Below are 12,703 nucleotides of genomic sequence, written 5' to 3' on the forward strand. Positions count from 1 at the left end.
CTCTTTAAACTCTCTGTAAGTTCTCCCAGTCTCCACCTTCCATTCTACGTACACTAGTTATGCTGCTTTAGAGTGGTATCAGCTAGGCTTTTTCTGAAGGGGACAACTCATAGAAAGAATGAACCAGTTTGAAACTTAGGGCCAGACCCTGTTGCACCTATGGGTGAAAAAGAGGGTATGTTGGAGGGGAATCACTGCAGAAAGAGCAGGTCAACCACATCTGGCAGCTCTAAGATGAAAAGCACTAGTGATGGCTAGTGCTAGATGGCTCCACTGTGTCCTGTTCTGTAGTATACATGGTGAGAAACCATCTCTGGCCCAGTGAGCTTATAGTCCAAATGGACAAGGCAAAAAAGGGAGCAGGTGGGAGGGAAACCACTGCAGAAGGAACAAGTCATCTATAGAGTCAGAAACAGACTAGGTCTTGTTCCTCAAAAGGTGCTTTAGTGCCTTCTGTTTCTTCAGGTACCTAAGCTCAGCATTCAGGTGACACAGATCCCTTCAGACCTGCTGCTCAGCTGCCTCCCCACCCATAGCAATAAAAATGTTTGTCACCAGACAGAGACCTGCCTGCGCACTATCATCAGGGTCTTGAAACATGATTCTCAAAACAGACATTCCTGTAGTCGGAGCACTTTAGAAGTTAAACAGTGCAATGTCCAAGTACTAGAAGTAGTCAACAGGTTGTTGCTCTAGCAGCATCCAACCCAAGCTGTGTGCCCTACCAATGCAAGCTGTCACAGTGGCTAAAACTATGAGCACAGACCAACATAGCCCTAGAGGGCCGTGCATGCCTAAAAGAGATCAGGAACCTAAGGATTCATGAAAGACCTTATCAACAGCCAGGGAATGTTGGTATTCAGCATTTCATCAGGTAGGAGAACTTCCCGAGAGCTTGGATAGAGATTGGTTAAGGGTCCTGGACAGACATTATACTGGACCAGTCCAAAGGGACGCGGCAGCATAGCAGCTGGCCACTGCAGGAAGATCGTAAACGTGACTGTGGTGGACTTCTTTCCGGCATTGGCCAGCAAGTCCGGAAAAGCACATAGCACTTTTCAAAGAGGGATAGGATGGGGGTGGTGGTGGGGATGGGAATAATCTTTCAGACATCTTTACCAGAAGCCTCTTTGTATTGGTTAAATGAGTTTTTTGGGTACCTAGAATTTACAAAAATATAACATTAGATACTTGGCTGTTTTAAACAATATAGCTTAATTCAGCATCTCCAGTTTACTGCAGCAGAAATTCTGATCCAGTTTTTCAGCTGTAGTAAACTGCAGAGGTGTCACTAAGAGATGGTAATGTGGCATTTGGGGTTGTTACTATAGGCTACTGTAGCATTTTTTTGGGGTTTTGAGGGTTTCTTTATATGGAGCCAATCATGAGCATTAGGGTTAACTGCTGAGGTTTCTGTGAGACACAATTTCCTGGGCAGTTTCTCAACTATGCGGCTCAATTCTTAGAGTGAAGGTGGGCTGCCCTGGTACCAGTCATGCTTCTGTTTGGGCTAGGCAAATAAAAGAAGTAGAAGGCCCACCCCACCAAAGCTGACAGCTCCATGTCTGGGATGGCTGTATGGCACCCAGAGCGGTACCAGCTCCTGCTGTACTGACTGTAGTGCCAGCTGCCTCTGTGGCCATGGCTGCTTTTGCACCTCCCCTACCACCCCCACCCCACACACACCTAGGGCAGCAGCCCTGGATACCTCACCTTCAGTTTTGATATTGCATCCCACTATAATCACCCCATAATTGCAAGATGACAGGCCAGGAGGCCTGAGGTGTTGTATGGGCTACCCATGTTGAAACTTGAGGTGTTGTATGGGCTACCCATGAAGATGCCCATAGGAACGCAAACACCATACTATTAAAGGGGACGTACAGGCATTTTTGTTAGCCAAGGAACTGCTACCAGATTCCCAGGTTAAGTTTGTGTAAATTGTCTGTGTAGGTCTCTGATCCAGAGTTTGGCTGCTGTATATCTACTTGTATTGCATGGATAATAATACCTAGGAGGTATTGATCCTCTCTTAGACCCCAGCCCAAATCTGACAGATCCTATCCCTTCAGGGTGGGAGGTGGACTACCAACCCTCCAGTGGACCTGGCTAGTAGGTTTGAACACTACCTCACTGGCTATATGGCTACCCTGGTAGTCTAGGAAGAAACACCAGAAGTGAGTTTGGAGGTCGCGCGCATGCACTCCTTTACTGGCTGGAGGAAAAGGGCTCTGAAAGGGGTTTTGTAAGGGGCCTCTCCCCTCCCACATTGCTGGGTCTTTGGGCTGACTATTCCCATCAGGATTGAATTTACTCTGCCTAGACCAAGTTCATAACTGACAGAGTGATCCCAGTCCCAATTTCTAAGCACTGGGTCTAGAGGCTGAAGGCAGTGCAAAGTGATTTCAGAAAGATTTTTTTTCTATATTTAACCATGTCTGCTTATTTTTTAGGTGCCCCTTCGATCCTGTTGACTGAGGCAAAATCATGGTCTATCAAGAGGAAGGTAGTTAGTGCTGTTTGTCTGAAGTCAGGCAGAAGGCAGGGCAGAGTTGTCCCTCAAACCTGATGAAGAATGTCTTGCATTCAAAAGCTTGCCTAACTATATCCCAACTATGGAGTTGGTCCAATAAAACATAGACATAGTTAGCCATCTTAGTCTGAAGGCAAGTGAAAGAGTATATTTGCACCTTATACACTAACCAAAATGTGTGCGTATATGATAGATCTATATCTATATATCACAATAAACAATATCACTCTAAGAAATCCTTGCCCTTAGACTACCTAATTCAGAAATGCAGAAGCTTTTGCAAGCAACAGCTCACTTGAGAAGATAAGGGAAACACTGGCTATTATTGATCCAGTCCCAGTTGAGTCACACAGGACTGGCTATAGTATTAGGGGGCAGAAATATATTTCTCACCTATGGAAGACAAGCCAAGTCAAAATTTTGCCTTTTGCCATCCTCTGTACACACCCCACGTGCAATCGCTGGGTGTCATGTGTGGTATACTGAGGTACAGTACACAGGGAAACACCACACATGTTTTAAACATGAAAGGTGATTAACCATTTGAACAGCCTACCTGGGGATGTGATGAAGACTTCAGTGCCTGGAAGAATTACATTGAGCTGAAATGCCTCTCTCAGAGATGCTTTCTAGTTTGACCACTGCAGGAATTGCTGGGTGAAATTCTTCAGCTTGGTTTCTGTAGGAGATCAGACCAGATGATTGCAAAGGCCTCTTCAGACCTTCCAGGCCAGAGATATTTTTAGTACCTACCAGAAGTCCAGTGGAGTTGCAGGGGTTTGTCACAGGTCTATTAACAACATCCTTGGCGGTCAAAAGCATTTTTCCATTGCTTTGCAAAGCTTTGGATAAACTGTGGTGGGCTTGAGGGTGTTGGTGACTTCACTGAGGATACGACTGCATTAATGGGAAGCTTAGCTTATTAATGCTCACCCCATCAGAACGCTCAGCTCCCCTGTGGCATAGGAGACTTGCAGCCTGAGGAGCTTCTGTCCCCAAGAAGGGTGGTGGTAAGCTGTGCAGGAAAACAAGGAATGTGTGGAATTAAAGCACAGCAGCTAGGACTCCACCTCATGCATGGTGACCTAAAGCTCTATGCCCAGGTCTAAAGTCTGTTAACAAGTGGCAGCCAAAAGCCAACTACAAATGTAGGATTCTTTTTTTCCCCCAGCCTTACAGCATTGCCTACCTGCTCCATTTATTTTTTAATATGCATCTTCTTTAGCATAGAATACGCCAAATGCTTGTGTTAATTACACCAGTGCAAGGCTGGAGAAACTCCACTGAGTATAGCTATTTTGGATTAATACAGGTATAACTGCTCAAACATTGCTCTGTTGAATATATTTGATAACCAGGTATGCTGGTTCAAAGTCACATTAACTTTGAACACTGAAGTGTTTCCTGCTTTCACATCACTTGGTATAATGCTGTACCAGACAGTCATCCAATTGCTTTATTTCTCCAGTTGGGTTCAGACCTCCTATTGATCTTTGCAAAGAACACTCAAGGCCAAGGCCTACAACATGAAGCCCTGATCAGCATAATCAGCCTTTAGACCAGTGTAGAAAAGAAACAGAGAGATGACACAGAATTACACAAGTGTAAATTAGTATAAAATTTATCCCAGGAAAAATCAGCAGTAAATCTACATTTGCGCAGATTACAGTGGTGCACACATTGTGTGTCCACAATGGATTCTGAGGTAGCCTTTTGTGCATGGCAAATACTGGTAGGTTATTATTGCTCCCACCCCACTTAGTGGTGAGGCATTGTAATAGCCACCTATTCAAGGCCGCTACCCCAGGCAAACTGCACATCTGTCTGTTCCACATCCTGGACTAATATGTATAAAACTAATACAAGTTACACCAGTGTGAACATTTTGTGTATCCAAGCCTCAAAGGTTTTCCTTTGATCTCAACAGAGAGAGAAAGAGATATTTTAACAGTAATCTCACAGAGTTCAGATGAGTTGCTTCCTTCTAAAAGTAATGCCACAAAAATAAATTATGAGGCAGAAAGCCGCTAGTGATAGTAATTTTTGCTGATAATATTAAATGATATCAACGCCACTGTGAACCTTAGTCCAAAAATAAATAAAGAAGGAGAATTGCACAGAACTGAAAACAGTATAAATCATTCAAAAGTATGGACATTTCCTCAGTATTAGATGCTACTGGAATATTCCTGCATCCTAAACCTCCAGTAAGTGCATTCACAAATAACTTTAAACTGAAACATATCTACAATTTACAAGCCTTTTTATATTTTCTATCAAGTATTATATATTTGGTCTACAAATCCGTGTCTTTTTCCATTAAAATGACTCTATTATGTCTCTGCAGTTACTGCCCTTCTTAAACATCATTACATTGTGAGTAGCTGCCACTATATCCATACAATAGGAAGACTCAAGAGCACATAGATAAACCAATGCTGTAAACTTTGCACACTCAACAAGTCCTCTTTGCAGACAATTAGGGCCAAAAGATAAATATTGACACATTAGACTATTTTCTCAATTTGTTTTTGTTGATTGTCTGAGCAATCTGATGGGGCAAAATTCCACTTTTCTGATATCTCAGATTCTTGGCTAATAGAAACAAATAAAGTAAAGGCTTCTGTCCACAATGGGTTAGGAACATCTATTGTAGGAAGCCACTAATCGGATTAAATTGGCTCCTAGCTCTATTGCTAGGAGGCTAACTCATTCCAAAATTTTTCACATCTCAAGGGGATGTGTCATTGTTGCTTTTTTCACTATTTAAATCTGATGGAGAGAAAGAAATAAGCAAAGGCTCGGGATTACAGCAATGTCTGCTACAATGAACAAAGAGTAGGGATGAGCACAAATGTACAAACAGCACATTGCAGTTACACACACTGGAGGGACAGACACGGGTTTTGTACAGTGCATCTGAATCCCGTTTTCATGACTGGAATTTGTTAGTGGCAACAGCACATTAAGGAGGGGAAAAAAAGAGAGAGAGTGAATATGTAAATACTGAAACACCTTTAAAAAGCAACGTAGAAGTCAGTTTAGCACCCATCATCATATGCCTTCCTCCCTGACAATTTGTAGAAATATCATTTAAAAATTGTTAATGAATGAGAAAACAAAATCGTTCTGTCTTCTAGTCCAGGTTGTTTTCTATTAGCATTTTAATATGTATCCATTGCATTAGCCTCTTAAAAAAAACAAACACATTTATGCAAGTGACAATTTTAGTTAGTCTAAATAGACAGTCTTAAATAATGTCACTCAGCACTACATTTGGACTGAAGCCTATGAGTCATGAGGTACATTTTTGCCTACAGTCTGATAATTTTCAAAGCTATTGGCAACCTGGGAATTTTCCTTCCTTATCACTAGGGCTCAGCTAACTTCACTAACACTAATCAGAGCTGGAATCATTCATTCAAGGATTGCATGATCATGTTTTTCTTTAGCAGTGACAGCTGCCTGAGCCACATTAGCAATGCAGATGAGTCAGCCTAATAGGTTAATGCAGAACACGCGAAAATTAGGTTTAATCCCCAGTGAAATAATCTAACATTTTCACATTTCTTGATGTTGGGATAGAGACATTGGTGGTGACTCAATTAGGTGTAATGTAGATCAAAGCAAATTTACCTTCTGGCTGAACCTTCCCAATAGTTTAGATAGAAGAATATAAGGGTTCTTTACTAATTGGTGAATGGCTGTAGGGAAAATTGTATTAAAAGCATGTATACCGCAAGAATTGCTTTTCAGATTTAAAGCAAATAATTGCTAAATTTTGCAAACACCCAGGCACACAATTTATCTGGATACAAATGTTTTGTGTTGCATACCTTCTAATTTACGTATCTCTTTAGTGTAATGCTGAGAAATTAAGAGATTTGGAATTTTTTAAACACTATTCAATTTTAATGTCCCATCCTGAAATATTACCACTGGGCTTTGAAAGAGCTTGTATTATAAGGGGAGCATAAAGGAAAAAGCCAGTGTGTGTCTATCTAATGTTTTCATTCTTGGGGAATAACATATCAAACAGCAATCTCTTTCAGTCATAAAGGAAAGGAAACAAAAAATTACATGCCCTCCCTTGCCAAATTATTTTTTGCCTTGACATCTTAATTCTTAATCCTTGTGTGTGGTCAAATCAGTCTACTATAGACAACCAATCAAGCAATTATTCCTAAATTATATTTGCCCAACTCACATTGATTGGTTATTCTTTTCTTATTGGGTAAGCTCATTAATTCTGAGCAGCTTGCTTATTATGCTTTCCACATCATTTTCTTTCTGAGCCTATCTACTCACACCAGCCTGCTGATGTTTCAAGATGCCATACAGAAAAAAAGGCCTAGTGATCTATTGCATTGTCTCTTCCAGCAATTACAATTCACATTGCTGATTAACTTTGATGTGAAAACTAATGAGATAAGGCAAGTTATCAAGGCGGACCTGATCGTCATCTCATTTATACAGCATTTGCCATCGGTGAATGACAAAAACTAATGAAGATGTATCTGACAGCAGGCTGAGCTGAGACAGAATTTCGTTTCTCATCAGCAAGTGCTTTGCTTCTAACTCATCAGTCTATCTGAAACATGTTGAAATTAGCTTAATAATGAAAACACTTCATCTAAATGGACAAATGTTTACATTAAAATAACTACATGATAAATAGATGTTAAAGATTTTATGCCTTCTTGAGCCTAAACAATAGAGTAAAAAATGTGTTCTAATATTCACTAAATCATTCCTATGAAAATTCAGTATATGCTATTATACTTCTAACTGAATGCTTGCTGATTTGTGGTTTAACAAATGTTGTTGTGTTATTTGTTGGGCTTTTTAAAATAAATATATATTTAGTATTGTAATGATTTGCTTCTCTAAGATGGTAGTTAGCAGAGGAAAGCAAAGCTGATTAAAGTTGACAAAAAATGTTCACAAAATAGTTTTGCTATAAATTAGGGGAAAATAACCCTGGAACCAGAGAAATTCCAACTGCACATGTTTACTAGTATTGTAAATTAAGGCAGCATGTAATGATGTTTATTGTGCCATGAAAACAAATATGAAAGATGTATAAAAATCTTCTCTTTTCTTCAGACACAAAAATATACAGTACACAGTGCAACTCGTGTCAGTACATCAACATTTTTTATCAAGGTAAAGGCTGCCAAAAAGTTTGAAATAATAACAGCTGAGTTGAGAAATGTTCCTGATAAAACAAAAGGGCAGGATTATTCGTTTATTTTTACTATTGTGATTTCAATATCTTTATTTGTGAGATGCTATTTTATATTTGGGTTGTACATTTTAACATTTTTACAATATTCCAAAATATGTTTCCAGTATGTTTTTGGATAGGCAATCAAACATTTATTAATAATGCATACAAGATCAAGCTTATTTTTTATTCTGGTAAAGAAAATAATGCTTCTTTAAAGCAGGATTATGCCAAAATATGACTTCTTCTCTTCATAAAGTTCTTGGTTTTTGGATTTATTTAGGCCTAAATAACAAATACGGCTATTTAAAACATCCTTTTCCACTATTGTGATTTTTTTTTCCCCCTCTTTTCCAACAAATGTATTGATAGTATATAGTACTGTCTCCTCAAGCAAAAACATATTTTAGTACTGGAGAGATACCAGCTTCAGCAAGTCAGAGAACAAAGCTATGCTAAATGATTATCAGTTAACATGCACTGCAACAACAACAAAACTCACTGTAATTGCAAATAAACCTTTATTGGATTCCCCTTTTTCAAAAAAAAAGATTTACAAATTATAAAAGGTTAAAATCATGATGGGATTATTAACATCATATCAGTCATTTTACTGCAGTGGTTTTTCAAAGTTGATGCAAAGTTAACAATACTGACTACTGTTATAAAGCTGCCACAACCTAGGCTATTACAACTTATTTAGAGTATCTCTTTAGGACAATTTTGATTTTGTCAGTCTGATCTTAACACTCCTACCAACCTTCCTTCCTCATATTTTAAAAAGACATCTGAGGCCTAAAATTGAGACACAAGGAATACAGATAGACATTGCGTATTACAGTTTAGCTCAAGCAAAGTGCCTGCATCCTGAGCAAGTTAAAAGAAAAGCCCATTTTAAAGCAGTGGCAACAAATTACTACTCCAGTGCTGGATTAAATTTAAAAGCTCTTCACAGAACTGAAGATAACTCCTATATATTAGAAGAAACCATAAAAGTGCTTGTTCAAGAGCTAAAGGCACAAGTGGAAAGTTGACCCCAAAGAGTTTTTTTTAATAGTCTGCTAAGTTTATAAAATTCCAAGATGTAGAAGGAAGACTTCATTACCTTACACCCATGCTCCAGAGAAACATGATGTCAACACATGGGTTATTTTGGCTGAGTAACCAATTTAAACAAGCCTGCAACAATGAATACAATTCAGTAAATAACGTTACTGGATCTATCTCCCTCACCATGCTGCACCACAACATAAAGTAGGACATTTTTCCATTTATCTACTTTTGCACTCAACATGAATTTTTTCCCCCAACAGTAGTTATCTTTTCTTCCATATTTTTAATTTTTTTGCACAAATATGTAAATGTGTTCAACCTACCTTAGTAATGAGTATTTTCACTAACAGTTAGTCAACTGCTAAATAAAATGATTGAGATGTTCTTCAAATAAATATAGCATTTTCCGAATGTTTGTACCTAACATATCCTTATGTTCTCATGGTATCTATCCTTTTCTTTGTGGGAGTTCAAAATTTTATATAAATCACACACATACATGCGTGCGCGTGCGCACACACACTCACTCTATAGGAATGAATATCACAATAATTTCATTTAGCAACTGGAGATGTGTGCATCTGTGTGTGTGTGTGTGTGTGTGTGTGTATACACACTCACACACACGTATGTATATGGAATGTTATTTCCCACTCTCACTTCCCCTTCTCATTCTTTATCTTGCTAGCCTATTTTAATAAATAATTATAGGCAGCTAAAGGATTTGTTCATTCCAAAAGGTCTCCCCTTCACATTTCTCAGAGGTTCTGCTCAAGGAGACACCGTGATAATAAGGGTTACTTGGGATCTCTACTTTACAATGTCATTATGAGCTAGCATTCCAAATGAAAAAAAAAAAAGAGTACATTATACCTAAAAGCATTACAAGGTTCCAATCTGGGCTACAAGAATATTTAATATAGGTGGCAAGGCACCTGGTATATTGAAGAGAAGCTACGGGGGAAATGGAAGAAAAATGCTTTCTGAAATACGCATTTTATTTTGTTAATTGAACATTATGTTTCATTTGCATTTACAATAACTAGGACTAATCCTCTGGTATCATATTTATATTTTCTTCTTATTTTTCCTAATTATCTTGCAATTTGTCAGTAGATTTCTTCTTTTCCTTATATATGAAACACTTCATTGTCTGATTTTAAAGCAAAACAGATAACCATTAATGAGCAGTGCCTCAGACATTTGTTAAAAAAAGAAAAGAAAAAAAAATTAAATATTGGTGTTCTTACTGTCCAAAAGACTGATCTTAGGTTTCCACTAGCCATTTTTTTTAACTTATCACTGAGCTTGAATTTTCTGGTAAATGATGAAAAAAGCACTATTGGCTGGAATTTAAAAAAAATCACTAAAAATGAATACAGAATATATCACTTTTACTGAAGAATTAGACTTTATCATTATATTTAGATCTCTGTAAAAACTAAGGCAGATTAATCTTTAAAGTCCAATTCAAAATGACACTTAGCTGAGAGTTAGACATGAAACTGTAGCTATATCTTAATTTTAATATATCTCCTCTATCTTCGAAGTGCTGACAGCAAATTACATTAATAAATGCCTATTTGAGACCAGTTGCCAACTGCCATTTCAATATTATCCTAAAGTTTGTTAATAGCAGCTCTTTCAAATAAATTATTAGGTGATAATGAAAAAAATTTCTGCTTTGAATTTATATATATTTCAGCAGAGAATAATGTTTTATTTAAAATAGTTAAGTGTGGCTTTTGATTTAGAGTTTAAAGTAAATAATATTTGTACATCTAAAACATACTCAAGACAAATGAAAAGCCTCTAGATGCTTTTGTATGAGATGCTGAAGAGCTCTACAAACTTAAAAGCACAACCTCAATTAAGCCCATCTTCATCTGGAAAAAAAATTAGCAACTGAAAGCTGAATATATTAGATAATGCACACTAGCAGAAGAGCATTCTCTTAGCAAAAAATTCTTGATAACCAACCTAAAGCTGGCCTGAGAGTTGCTCAATGCTAATTTTGTTTGAAACTCTTTAACTAACTATGAATAGATATCCATATTCAACAAAGACATAATTAATGGCAACCTTTTCTTCTGCTTAGAAGACATCATAACAAGCAGAAAAGTACAGAAAGATTTTTATAGTAACTAATTTAAGGACAAAGGGTTGACCTCTAGCATTTCATTAAATAAACTGAGTGAATAAAAGAAGACTGACAGTATTCATCCTTGTTCAATTCAAGCAACCAATTTCAAAATGCAAATCATAATCTGCAGATGTTGGTGCCTGATATATGTATTTTTAAAAAAAATATATCATTTGTTCAATTTAAGAACATCAGACATTTGAATTTTAAATAAAAATCAAAACCAATTTTAGACTTCAGTTTTAGGTAGAGAGCAAATTTATTCATGGTTCACAGAAAGTCTCTGGGTTAGCTGGGGGGTTTTTTTCCTTCAAGTGATTAAAACTAGTCTTGTAAACCATTAATTTAATATATTATTTCCAAAACCCTTTCATAGAGAAGTTATATTAAGAAGCACATTGTTCCTGATTAGCACACCTACTAAGTGCTGTTGGATTTACAACTTGGATGATAAAAGCAACAATCTAATCCAGAGATCCCTTATTCAGAGATGCAGGAATAAACTCTGCCTTATACAAGGCGGTTTACACATATGTCAAAATTAAACACAGTACTACACCGTCATCAGAAACAAAAATGAACTCTGCCAAAGGGAACTCGACATCACCACTGGCTAAAGCCACTAGAGTATTTTAAAATATGCTACTGCTGGATAGAGTAGAGACACAGAGCCCTTGATCTCAAGGGGCGGTAGAAAACAGGCTGTATCACTCTGTGACCATTCTCAGAGCACAGGGCAGGAGTTGGGAGGGAAACAGGCAAGAGAAGCTAGTTGCCAAAGCTCCACACTGTAAGTGCCATCAGAGGGACTGCGAGGGGTGGGGGGGAAGACTGTGAAAGAAAATAGGAGTGACAAAGAATCCATAAATGGGAAAAGCAGAAGCAAGTTTCATTCATGGCTCGAATCTGCACCCCCCCCTCCTTTCTGCTGGTGAACAGCACCTTCCTCTGACACAGGTCACTGGGGCTTCTTCACATTCTCCTGATTGATGAGATGAGACTCTGGTTTGGATAAGAAACACTGCATCATCTTTCCCTGGGCAGCTTCCATCTACAGAAGCTGCTTCTTGCCTGGCAGGTGAGACATCTGCAGAGGTAATAAGGGGTTCTAGGCCCAATCCTTCAAGGTGCCAAGTTCCTCCAGGAAGGGACTAAGTGCCTTTTTGAGAGAATGGGACCTGGAAGTGCTTAACACCTGTAGGATTCAGTCCCACGTTGTACAAAAGGGATGGATATTAAGGACTAATGGGTCTTTTCCACCTCTGTTGCTAATTGTTCCACTACATCTGTGGCTTTCCAGCAGTGATAAAACACTGCTGAGCGAGACAATGGGTTTTAATGGGTTGAATTTAGGATTCAAGCCCCCCGAACCCCTCCCAAGGCCTGAAACCTGGAACACTGTGCAGATGCCAAGGCTTGCCCACCTGGATCAACTTGCAGAAAGTAGAGCTCAAGATTGCTGAAATAAAAAGTGCTTCAGGCTCCAGAGGGTTCTTAGGACTCTGACTATCAGGGAAATGGGCGCAAGGTTAGATCCTAAAAAGAACAGAACAGAAGGCTTATTCACAGCGGGGAACACCTTTGTGTTGGCACCGAAACACAGCATCCCAACAAAGCTCCAGGTGTCATCTTTTGGTAGTACTTACCATTCTAGTTGCATGGTCCAAGATGCATCACAGATAGAGAAAAATGCAAGATGCACATTTACTGTTTTTTTTCCTTTTCCTTCTTTTTTTTTTTTTTTTTT

The sequence above is a fragment of the Gavialis gangeticus genome, unplaced genomic scaffold (genome assembly GCF_001723915.1).
Source record: "Gavialis gangeticus isolate Ggan-Ray unplaced genomic scaffold, GavGan_comp1, whole genome shotgun sequence".
Lineage (NCBI taxonomy): Eukaryota > Metazoa > Chordata > Crocodylia > Gavialidae > Gavialis > Gavialis gangeticus.